We start from the raw sequence: 10,696 nt of genomic DNA on the forward strand, positions 1-10,696 counted from the left end.
AGAATTAGAGCCTTTCTTTATGACTCTTTGTTTGGAGTGACAGAAAACCCAAACTAACAAAAGCGCCCGTATAGGTTTACATAGATCTAGGGGCAGAGATGGCTTCAGGCATGGGTGAATTCAAAGCTCAAATGATATCATCAGGACCTTTACATTGTTCTCTCAGCTCTGCCTTTTACTGCCGCCTTCAGGCTCAAGTTCAAAGAGTGGAAAGATGGTTGGCAGCAGTACCAAAACCCAGAGTGTTTCTGCTTCAACTGTAGCAGACAAGCCTGAGAACTTCTTTTGCAGAAGTTTCAACTAAATTCTCATTGCTTTCATTAGATCATATTCCCATCTCTGAGGTGGTTGCTACAACCAGAAGAATTGGATGCTTGGATTGGCTGTGACCCAGGAGACAGTCCTACCTCAGACGTCGGGGGTAGTCCTGGCGGCAGCACATGGGCTGACAGTGGGTAAATGGATTCTCCAGTGAGAAGTTGAGTTACATTTATCAGGACAGTGAGAAGATGCTGAACAAGAATCACTGCAGATCCTCCACAGGTGTGCTGAGGAACAAATGAACTGATAGAGGGAAACTGACTTCAGAAAGTCCCATTCAAATATAAATAATGACTATTATGTGGTTCTCGCTCTCTTGTGGCACTTACGTTTTTTCCCTTCTATTTATACTCATCTGATTTGTACTTTGTCTCCTCTCTACACTCTAAGCAGCTAGAGAGCAGGGTCTGTGCTCTGGTCATCTCTGGGGCACTCACCGCTCCTAACTCAGCACCTAGAAAATAGGTGCTGTTCAATAAATGACGGTGGGATAACGGAATGAACCTAAAATCCAAAGCATTCCCCCAAATTCTGTTAATCCATAGGTCAAACTCTCAGAAGGCTTTGGAGACCTTTCGCCTTCCACTGGAGTCATAGATGAGTCAGCTCTGGCTTTCTTCATAGTGAGTGGAGAGTGGGGTGAGAGAAATAATTTCAGGCAGATGTGTCCTTGCATTGATTTATTGACCTGGCCTAGCTAAGACCAGTGAGAAAAAAAAAAGTTATTTATTTATTTGCTTGTTTAACTTCTGCTTTAGTTTTCTCTCCCTGCCCTTATTACGAGCAATGTGCTTCAGGAAAGCACAGACTGAATGAAGAAACTTCCCAAAGGCACCGACCAGCAGGGCAGGTTTGGGCCTGCCTCCTGATCCTGGAGGCCTGAGCTTTCAGGAAGTTTTGAGTTGAATGAAAGGAAGTGCTACGAGTTCTAGTGGAGCCGTTGGAAGCGCAGCCGGGTGAGTCTGTTCTGTGTCTCTGGGGTTGTGCTCATTTCCTTAGATCTCCTATTGGGCACAGGGTCTGGAGCTGCCAAGGTCAAGTGGAGTTTGGGAAAACAAGCTCTTATGACGTGCAGACTTCCAGTTATAAAATAAGTATGTCATGGAGATGAAAAGTACAGCATGAGAAACAGAGCCAAGAAGATTGTCATAACGTTGTGTGGTGACACATGGTAGTCACAGCTGGTGGTGAGCAGTGAGTAATATACAGAATTGTCAAATCGCTACGTTGTACATATGAAACTAATGTGACGCTGCATGTTGATGACACTTCAATAAAACAAAAAAGGGACCCAGATTATCTCTTGAAATAACATACCTCCTCCAGAGTTGTCTTGGAGCTGCTCTTTGGCTGATTTACAATAGAGAAACGCTTTTCAGCCACAAGTGTTAAGTAGGAAAGGCAGTGTGGCTTAACGTATAATGTATTGGGGCTGTAGGGACTCACTAATTTTCAGCCTGCCTTCTCCTATTTTGTAGCAATGATGCTATTCCAGGAACCCGGGTCCTATGAGGGCAGAAACCAAAGGGACAATATTTTAGAGAAGGAAAGTTTCACCGTTACAGGTATCCTGAACGTGAACGTGAACGTAAACACTTGACTACCTTGCAGAGTCATTGTTGGAAACAGTGTTTCAGCTCCTGTACATGAAAGACAATTGCTGGTGGGTGGGACAGTGGGAACGGGAATTGTCCAAAGGCATTGTTAGCAAGTCAGGAGTCACCAAAGGAAAATCTGAGCTGGGCAGGTCAGCAGCACCCAGCCTGGCGCTTGGCAGGCTTGTCAGCACAAGCGGAGTGTTGCTTAAAAGGAACTCTCTGTTCAGTAATTCACTTCCTGGACCATCCAAATCAGTGCAAATTCATTTCTAGAAGGATATCCCTTGACTTCTAGGTTCTGACCTTGCCTCTCCTTCGAGTCTCTGTCTCCTCCCTGGTTGGCATCTTATCTTTCTTCCTGACACTGGCTTCCTCTTTGGACCTCAGCAGTGCTCTCAGAACTGTTTTGGACAATGTTTTCTTTGTCTGAACCTGCCCTTTGGTCTCTTTTCCCCCCAGGTTGTCATAGGTGCTCTGCCAAAGGATCTGAAGCAAAATGGTCTTATAAAAAGGGCCTGGACTTGGAAACCACACCTCAGAGGTAGATTCTAATCCTAGCCCTGACTGGATGAACTTCAACAAGTTATTTCATCTCTCAAGGTTCAGCTTCCTCATCTGCAAAATGGGGATAACTTATCTTACTGGATTTCTATGAGTACTTAGTAAGATAAAGGACTTAAAAGGTGAGCATGTTAACCCTTTATAAATGGCAACTCTTATTAAGAATGAAGAGCAGGAGGGGCGCCTGGGTGGCTTAGTCGGTTAAGCGTCCGACTTTCGCTTAGGTCATGATCTCGCAGTTCGTGGGTTCGAGCCCCGCATCGGGCTCTGTGCTGACTGCCAGCTCAGAGCCTGGAGCCTGTTTCAGAGTCTGTGACTCCCTCTCTCTCTGACCCTCCCCTGCTCACGCTGTCTCTCTCTCTCTGCTAGAAATAAATAAAATATTAAAAAAAAAAAAAAAGAATGAAGAGCAGGGGGGCGCCTGGGTAGCTCAGTCGTTTAAGCATCTGACTTTGGCTCGGGTCATGATCTCACAGTTCATGGGTTCGAGCCCCGCATCGGGCTCTCTGCTGACAGCTCAGAGCCTGGAGCCTGCTTTGGATTCTGTGTCTCCCTCTTTCTCTGCCCTTCCTCCACTGGCACTCTGTCTCTTGGTCTCTCTGTCTCTCTCTTGCATGGGTGAAAGTAAATAAACATTAAAAAATAAAGAGTGAAGAGCAAGGGGTACTTGGCTAGATCAGTCGGTGGAGCATGTGAGTCCTGATCTCAGGGTTGTGAATTCAAGCCCCAAGTTGGGTATAGAGATACTTTAAAAATCTTTACAAAAAAAAAAAAGTGAAAAGCATGCTAGAAGAGACAGATCACACAAACACTACCGACTTAGTGATAGCATCTGACCAACAGAATCAGGCGTTTACCCTAGCGGAAATGTCCAGCATAGATGGAGCCTTCACTTCCTCATTCGTAACCTGCTCTTATGTTTCACAACCTGTTAGTCAGGAAATTGTTCTTAATATCTAACCTAAGTTCCTCCTGCTATAATGTGTCATATCACACATATTTTTAAATAATACCCAAATAGACCCATGAAAATGAGCAGACTTTTCTATGAGTCAGAGGCATTCCCAAGCCTTGGTTTACTCTTATCTTCAAGAAACCAGAGAATATTTGTTGTGTGACCCCCGCAGACCACGGACTGTGCTGAGGTATGCTGGGAAGCTCCAGAGCCCTGTTATGAGACTCCAGCTCTCTTGAGACTAGTGTCTCACTGAGACCAGCAGTTTCAGCCTTTCTCTCTCTCTGTTTTTCATTTGCCAGTGAATGGTTGCCCCTAGTTTAGAAAGCCTAGGAACACAGCAAAGGAGTTCAGCAGGACTGATCACATTGGTGGCTAATCGCTGTTATGCAACTTGGCTCTCGCAAGGATTGAAATGCAAATTGTGTGTCCTGTTGGTCTTCAACGTTCAAGCAGAGGACATTTAAACAGCCTCAGTGTAAACAGATCACTCCGTAGGTGCATTTTGCAGCTAATCCTTCTTGCTGGGCTGTTGGTAGGAATCACATCTTTCTAGCCTGTGTAGGCCTGAATGTAAATGTCGAAGAAGCACCCGTGGGAGGGAAATGTTTGTTCTACCTGGCAGCACAGGGCAGATGTCTCAACTTTTGCGCTTATCTACTCTATGGACATGCTGTAAACGTATGGGGTGAGGTTGCAAACTGGCAGCCTGTGGACAGCCTATAGTTGTGTTCTGTTTGGCCACACAATGTTTTGTTTTTGTTTTTGAAGTTGAATTGGTTGCCCTGATCTAAAAATTCACATGATCCAGATTTCTGACTTTTGTTGGAAAGGGGAAGATCTGGCAACACTGAGCTGTAGCTTTTTCTCATAGTGACATCATCAGTCTGAGTGGGGAGGCACTCCCTGTAGATGGGACCACCATTTCCTTCTGCCTCACTTCCACTCAGTTCAGTTGCGGAAACTGCCTGAACCCTAAAGGCATTTGTGTTGGGGACTCTGGGTCTGTGAAATCCTCTTCGGTCATTGATGGAGAGCATGACTACTAGTGTTTTGTCCCTTTGGGTTCCCTATAACTTGCCTTCCTCCACCAGAAACGATACCAGAAGAAGTCAGTATTTATGACTCCTGCTGATATGTCTTCTCTGAGTTTATATTTAATGCTACAGCTGAATACATGTGTCATGTGACCAGCAGATGTTCATATGAGGATCGAGAGGAGGAATTCCTCTCTTTAAAAAAATTTTCTAAAATGTTTATTTTACTTATTTTGAGAGAGAGAGAGAGAGAGAGAGAGAGAAAGCACAAGCAGGGGAGGGGCAGAGGGAGAAGGAAAGAGAGAATCCTAAGCAGGCTCCGTGCTCAGCATGGAGCTCCACAGGGAGCTCATTACCGACTGGGAGACCATGACTTGAGCTGAAATCAAGAGTCAGATGCTTAACCAACTGAGCCACCCAGGTACCCCCAAGGGATGAATCCATCTTTGAAATTTGTCTCTTGGTAGTATTTCTAGGTTCTTTAAAGTCCAAGGGCTTCTGAGAAACAGTCTGCGACTTCCAGTATCGAGATAACTGATGCTTAATTTATCAAATTTACAAGCCTCATAAAACTTAGAAAATAAAAATGTATTACGTTACATTTTTACATTTAAATCCTGATTACTTATATTTAATTAATTATTTTTTTTTTTGTCAAGGAACTTTCTTGTTTACTTCTAGGAGTTCTATGCTTTCGGGTGTTTTATTTAAGTCATTGATCTTTTTTTGTTTTTTAAAATTTAGCTCGACAGTGTACACAGTGTGCTTTTGGTTTTGGGGGTAGATTCCCATGATTCACTGCTTACATACAACATCCAGTGCTCATCCCAACAAGTGCCCTCCTCAATGCCCATCGCCCCCTCCATCAACCCTCAGTTTGTTCTCCGCATTCAAGAGTCTTTTATGGGTTGCCTCTCTCTCTGTTTGAAACTATATATCCCCTTCCCTCCCTATCATGGTCCTCTGTTAAGTTTCTCAAGTTCTACATATGAGTGAAAACATATGATATCAGTCTTTCTCCGACCGATTTATTTCACTCAGCATAATACCCTCCAGTTCCATCCATATTGTTGCAAATGAAAGAATTTCATTCTTTCTCATTGCCAAGTAGTATTTCATTGTATATGCAAACCACATCTTTATCCATTCATCAGTTGGTGGACATTTGGGCCCTTTCCATAATTTGGCTATTGTTAAAAGTGCTGCTGTGAACATTGGGGTACATGTGCCCCTATGTATCAGCACTCCTGTAACCTTCGGATAAATTCCTACTAGCACTATTGCTGGGTCACAACTTATATTTATTTGGGGTGACAATAACAGAAAACCCTAATTCAAAGTGGCTTAGATAACAAGGAAATGTATTATCTCACATAACGTGAATCTCTGAGGTGAGGTGGGCTGTGGATGCGGTACAGTGGAGCTCTGGCTCCATTTTGTTGTGACTCTCTTGGGTTTTGCCCTTCTCCATGTATTGGCAGCATCCTCAGCCTTGTCACAATGTGGCTGCTGCAATGACATTATCATATCCAGACATTATCATATGAACATTATCATATCCAGACACAACAATTCAGAGGAGGAAGTGGGATTCTTTTATTTCCTCTTAGGGAGATGTGGGGGGCGGGGGCAAGACTGTGAAAACCTCTCTCAGAAATCCCACGGTGGACTTTACTTACAACTCATTGGTCAGATCATAGGCCACATGCCTATTCCTAGACCAATCACTGGCAAGGAGAATGGGATTGCCAGTTGGGTTTTACTAATTATCCCAGAGTGAATGAGTGTTAGGGAGTCCATCTTCATCGTCACTGCATAAACTTAACTAAATTCCCTTAAACAATTCAAATTACATTTATAAACCCAGTATGATCAATTCTCTGAACATTTCTAACATCCTAACACACCAAAGGGCAGACAGAAACCCAAAAGTCAAATAATCACAAAGGCTAGAACTACATTTAAATTGAATGTGAAAGGGGCACCTGGGTGGCTCAGTCGGTTGGGCGTCCAACTTCAGCTCAGGTAATGATCTCACAGTTCATGGGTTTGGGCCCCGCATCAGGCTCTGTGCTGACAGCTCAGAGCCTGTTTCGGATCCTGTGTCTCCCTCTCTCTCTGCCCCTCTCGTGCTCGTGCTCAGTCTCAAAAATAAATAAATATTAAAAAAAAATTGAATGTGAAAGTATTAAAATCATAGTTTTATTTTTTCATTATCTGTATATTTATAAGTAGTATTTATTTTTATGCTTTTCTAGGGTTACAGTAATTTTACTAGATCCTAAATTAAAATAATACCACTAGATCCCAAATTAAAATAATACCACCTCATACTGGCCAAGGTTATAGGTTATTTTGATAGGTTGGAGTTATTTATAGTTGATTCTTGGCTAGAGCAGGTGGCTAGTGGCACCTTCTAAATCTGAACTGGCAGACATCAGGTTGGTTCCACCTTCATAACAGCTTTATTGAGATAAAATTCATATATCATACAATTCACCATTTAAAGTATACAATTCAATGATTTTCAATATCTTCAGAGTTGTGCCACTATTACTACAATCAATGTTAGAACATTTTCATCACTCCACTAAGAAATCCATTAGCAGCCATTCTCCATATCCCCCTCTTCCAAGCCCTATGCAACCACTAATCAACTTTCTGTCTGTAGGACTTTGCCTATTCTGGACATTCCATACAAATGGAACACTATGTAGAAGCTTGCCTCCTTTAAATCATTAACCTTTGGGGAGCCTGGGTGGCTCAGTCAGTTAAGTGTCTGACTCTTGATTTTGACTCAGGTCATGATCTCACGGTGGTGAGATGGAGCCTAGAGTTGAGCTCCATGCTAAGTGCAAAGCCTGCTTAAGATTCTCTCTCTCTCTTCCCCCCTTCCCTCTGCCCCTCTTCCCCATTCGGTCTCCCTCTCTCACTAAAATAAAATTAAATTAAAAATTAAAAATAAAAACCTTTATTTGTTCTATCAGTGTTACTTGTCATGCCCACATCTTTCATAGGGGATTTCCTGAAATTAAGTATTTTTATTTTTTTTATTTTTATTTTTATTTTTTTCAAATTATGTATTTTTAAAGTTTTATTTAGTATTATATAATTCATTGTATTCCCTTTTGTTATGTATTGATCTAGTTGTTTGGAATAACTGGAAATATAAGTATGTCATATATATTAATCACTTACTCCCTTCCTTTTTCCATGCCTTTCTTCTTGTTATTTATTTATTTATTTATTATTTTTAATGTGTATTTTTGAGACAGAGAGGCAGAGAATGAGTGGAGGAGGACCAGAGGGACAGGGAGGCACAGAATCTGAGGCAGGCTCCAGGCCCTGAGCTGTTAGCACAGAGCCTGACACTGGGCTCAAACTCACAAGCCATGAGATCATGACCAGAGCCAAAGTCAGGGACTTACCCGACTGAGCTACCCAGGCATCCCTCTCCATGCCTTCCTTCTTTTCATTCTTCCACAAATATGTGTTGAACATTTTCTCTGTATCAGATATTGTGCCAGGCACAAGGGATCTAACAATGAGCATGCAGTCCAGGAGGCCCTTCCCTCCTGGACTTCTACTTGGGAGGAGGCCCTGGCCCTTCTGCTGATGACTTGAAGAGCACTATGTTGGTGTTGCTGAGTTACCATTTCAGAACTGTTCAGTGGGACCTCAGAGGGCTTCTTGCTACTTCCTGTATTTCTAATTTTTCTCTATCTCTTCTACCATCTGACCCTTAACATACCATCTTCATGTGAAATTATCATCATTTGTATAAACTTTTCCATACATGCTGGATTATCTTATTACCACAATAACAAATCATAAAATTTGTATCAGTTTCTTTGATATCAAGTTTTACTTGATTGCAATACTAATCTATTCATTTATATATTTTATAAGTAAACGAAAGAGAGAGAGGGAGCACAAATGGGGGAGAGGGACAGAGGGAGAGACAGAGAATCTTAAGCAGGCTCAATGCTTAGCACAGAATCTGATGCAGGGCTTAATCCCACACCCCTAGAATTATGACCTTAACTGAACTCAAAAGTCAGATGCTCAACTGACTGAGCCATCCAGGTGCTCCCCAAAAGGATTAGAATTGAAGAAGAACATAGGTCATTTATAAATAACCAGGGTATAGATAATAACAGTTAACTGGAAAATCTTTCTTACTAAATTTATTCTGGACCAAAAAAAGAATGCAAACAAATTTGTATCAATCAGGAGACTTCTGAATGGTGATTGGTAATTCAAATAAAAATTATAAAGAAGAAGAGGTTATAATTATAGATTTGGTTAGAGGTTAAAAAAGGAAGTATATGGTAAGTTAAGGAAGTATATTTTTATGTTAGAACAAAAGTAATTTCCAGTTGGATAAAAATGGAAAGTGTCACTTTATTTTATTTTATTTTATTTTGTTTTATTTTATTTTATTTTATTTCATTTGATCTTTTAAATGTTTTATTTTTGAGAGAGACACAGAGAGAGAGACAGAGAGAGAGAGTGGGGCAGGGGCAGAGACAGAGGGGGACAGAGTTTCTGAAGCATGCTCTGCACTGACAGCAGAGAGCCCAATGTGTGGCTTGAACTCATAAACCAGGAGATCAGGACCTGAGCCGAAGTCAGATGCTTAACTGACTGAGCCACCCAGGTGCTCCCCAAATGGAAAGTTGTAATACAAACTGGTGGACTTAAAAAGAAAAATCTTTGGGTCTCTTACCTGGAAACAACTCACTACCAAATTGATTTACACACCCAACATCCAGATTTTGGATTCTGTTCTGCTCCTAAGAAGAAACCAAGGCATTTTGAAGCATTACCATTTCCATGTCTTGGAGCAGGGAAAAATCAAGAGGGGCTTGTAACATCCAAGAAAAAGTGCTTCCAAAATTTTTGAAATCATGCTGATTGGGCAATAAAGCCAACATAAGAGGGTTCCCACTGGCCTCGTCATGATTCTTTTGAGCATCAAAAAGAGTAATTACAGTTAATGATACATTTGTAAAAGTCTGTGAGTGAAAGTGAAAAGTTTAAAAGAAATATCTAAATAGTAACTATAATGCAAAAGGATACATATAATAAAATGCATCCAAATTTTTATTAATTTTAAAGTAGATGTTAATATTTTTGGCTGTTTTGGTTCTTCTGTTATGTATATTTTGCATATAAAGTATAAATATGTATTTCTATGTAAAGAGGGAGGAGTGTACGCAGCAGACTGTGAGTAAGCCAAAATTTATGAAAAAAATCAGAGATTGTACTACGAACAGGAAAAAAATGATTAACTTCGTGGTCATAGAATTACCAGGTTAAAAAAAAAAGAGTCTTTGGTTCCCTGGGTGGCTCAGTTGGTTAAGCGTCTGACTCTTGATTTCAGCTAAGGTCATGATCTCATGGTTGTGTGCATGGAGCCTGCGTGGGATTCTTTCTCTCTGCCCCTCCCTCTTTCTCAAAAAAAAAAAAGAAAAGAAAAGAAAAGAAAAGAAAAGAAAAAAGGTGTCTGATAATGTGTTACAAGATAGTGTATTAATCAAATGTCATAGAGAAAGAATGTTGACTGCAACTCAATCCTTTGCTTCCTGGGAGGTAAAACCTTTGGATGACTTTACTAATATTTTCAAAGTTAGATGATGGAGAGATGGGGAAAGATTGGAAATATGGGAAGGAGCAGGAGGGCCTATGGAGTAGTTCTGGAAAGTAACTAAGTGGCACCCTCATAAGGCCCTTTAAGTCACCAGCCAAAGGGACAGAGCTTCTTCCCACCTGTGAATCTATAAGGGGAAAGGCTGCCTGAATGCTCACTGTTGGATTCCTAGTGCCTGGTACCTGATACGGAGGATGCTCAATGCTTATTTGTGGAAGGAAGGAAGAAAGAAGGAAAGGAAAGCAGGCATGGAGGAAGAAAGAAAAGGAGTGAAGAATGGAAGAAAATATGTGATTTGTTTGCTTGTTTTCTTATTGGTTTTTTTTTTTTTTTATTGCTGGTTTTCTCCCTATCTGTATTGAGGTGTAATTGTCAAATAAAAGCTGTATATATTTAAGGTGTATGATTTGATGTTTAGATATACAAATGCATTAAAAAACATTTTCCAGGGGTGCCAAGCTGGCTGAATCAGAAGAACATGCAGCTCTTGATCTTAGGGTCATGGGTTCAAGCCCCACATTGGAGGTAGAGATTACTTAAATAAATAAATAAAAATATGCTTAAAAATAAT

At 41.1% G+C, this 10,696-nt stretch overlaps 1 long non-coding RNA gene across 3 annotated transcripts; it reads left to right on the top strand.

The window, feature by feature from the left end:
* The first annotated feature begins 1,215 nt into the window (after positions 1 to 1,215).
* LOC120240019 lies at positions 1,216 to 10,392 on the top strand. 3 transcript variants are annotated; one of them, XR_005530563.1, is made up of 3 exons: positions 1,216 to 1,277; positions 2,379 to 2,602; positions 10,203 to 10,392. It is a non-coding gene; the product is annotated as an uncharacterized LOC120240019 (long non-coding RNA). The 3 variants fall into 3 exon arrangements; XR_005530564.1 differs by having other exon boundaries at positions 1,263 to 1,515; XR_005530565.1 differs by lacking the exon at positions 1,216 to 1,277 and adding an exon at positions 1,533 to 1,886.
* The last annotated feature ends 304 nt before the right edge of the window (positions 10,393 to 10,696 follow it).

The sequence above is a fragment of the Hyaena hyaena genome, unplaced genomic scaffold, assembly GCF_003009895.1.
Source record: "Hyaena hyaena isolate Hyena2069 unplaced genomic scaffold, ASM300989v1 scaffold_245, whole genome shotgun sequence".
Lineage (NCBI taxonomy): Eukaryota > Metazoa > Chordata > Mammalia > Carnivora > Hyaenidae > Hyaena > Hyaena hyaena.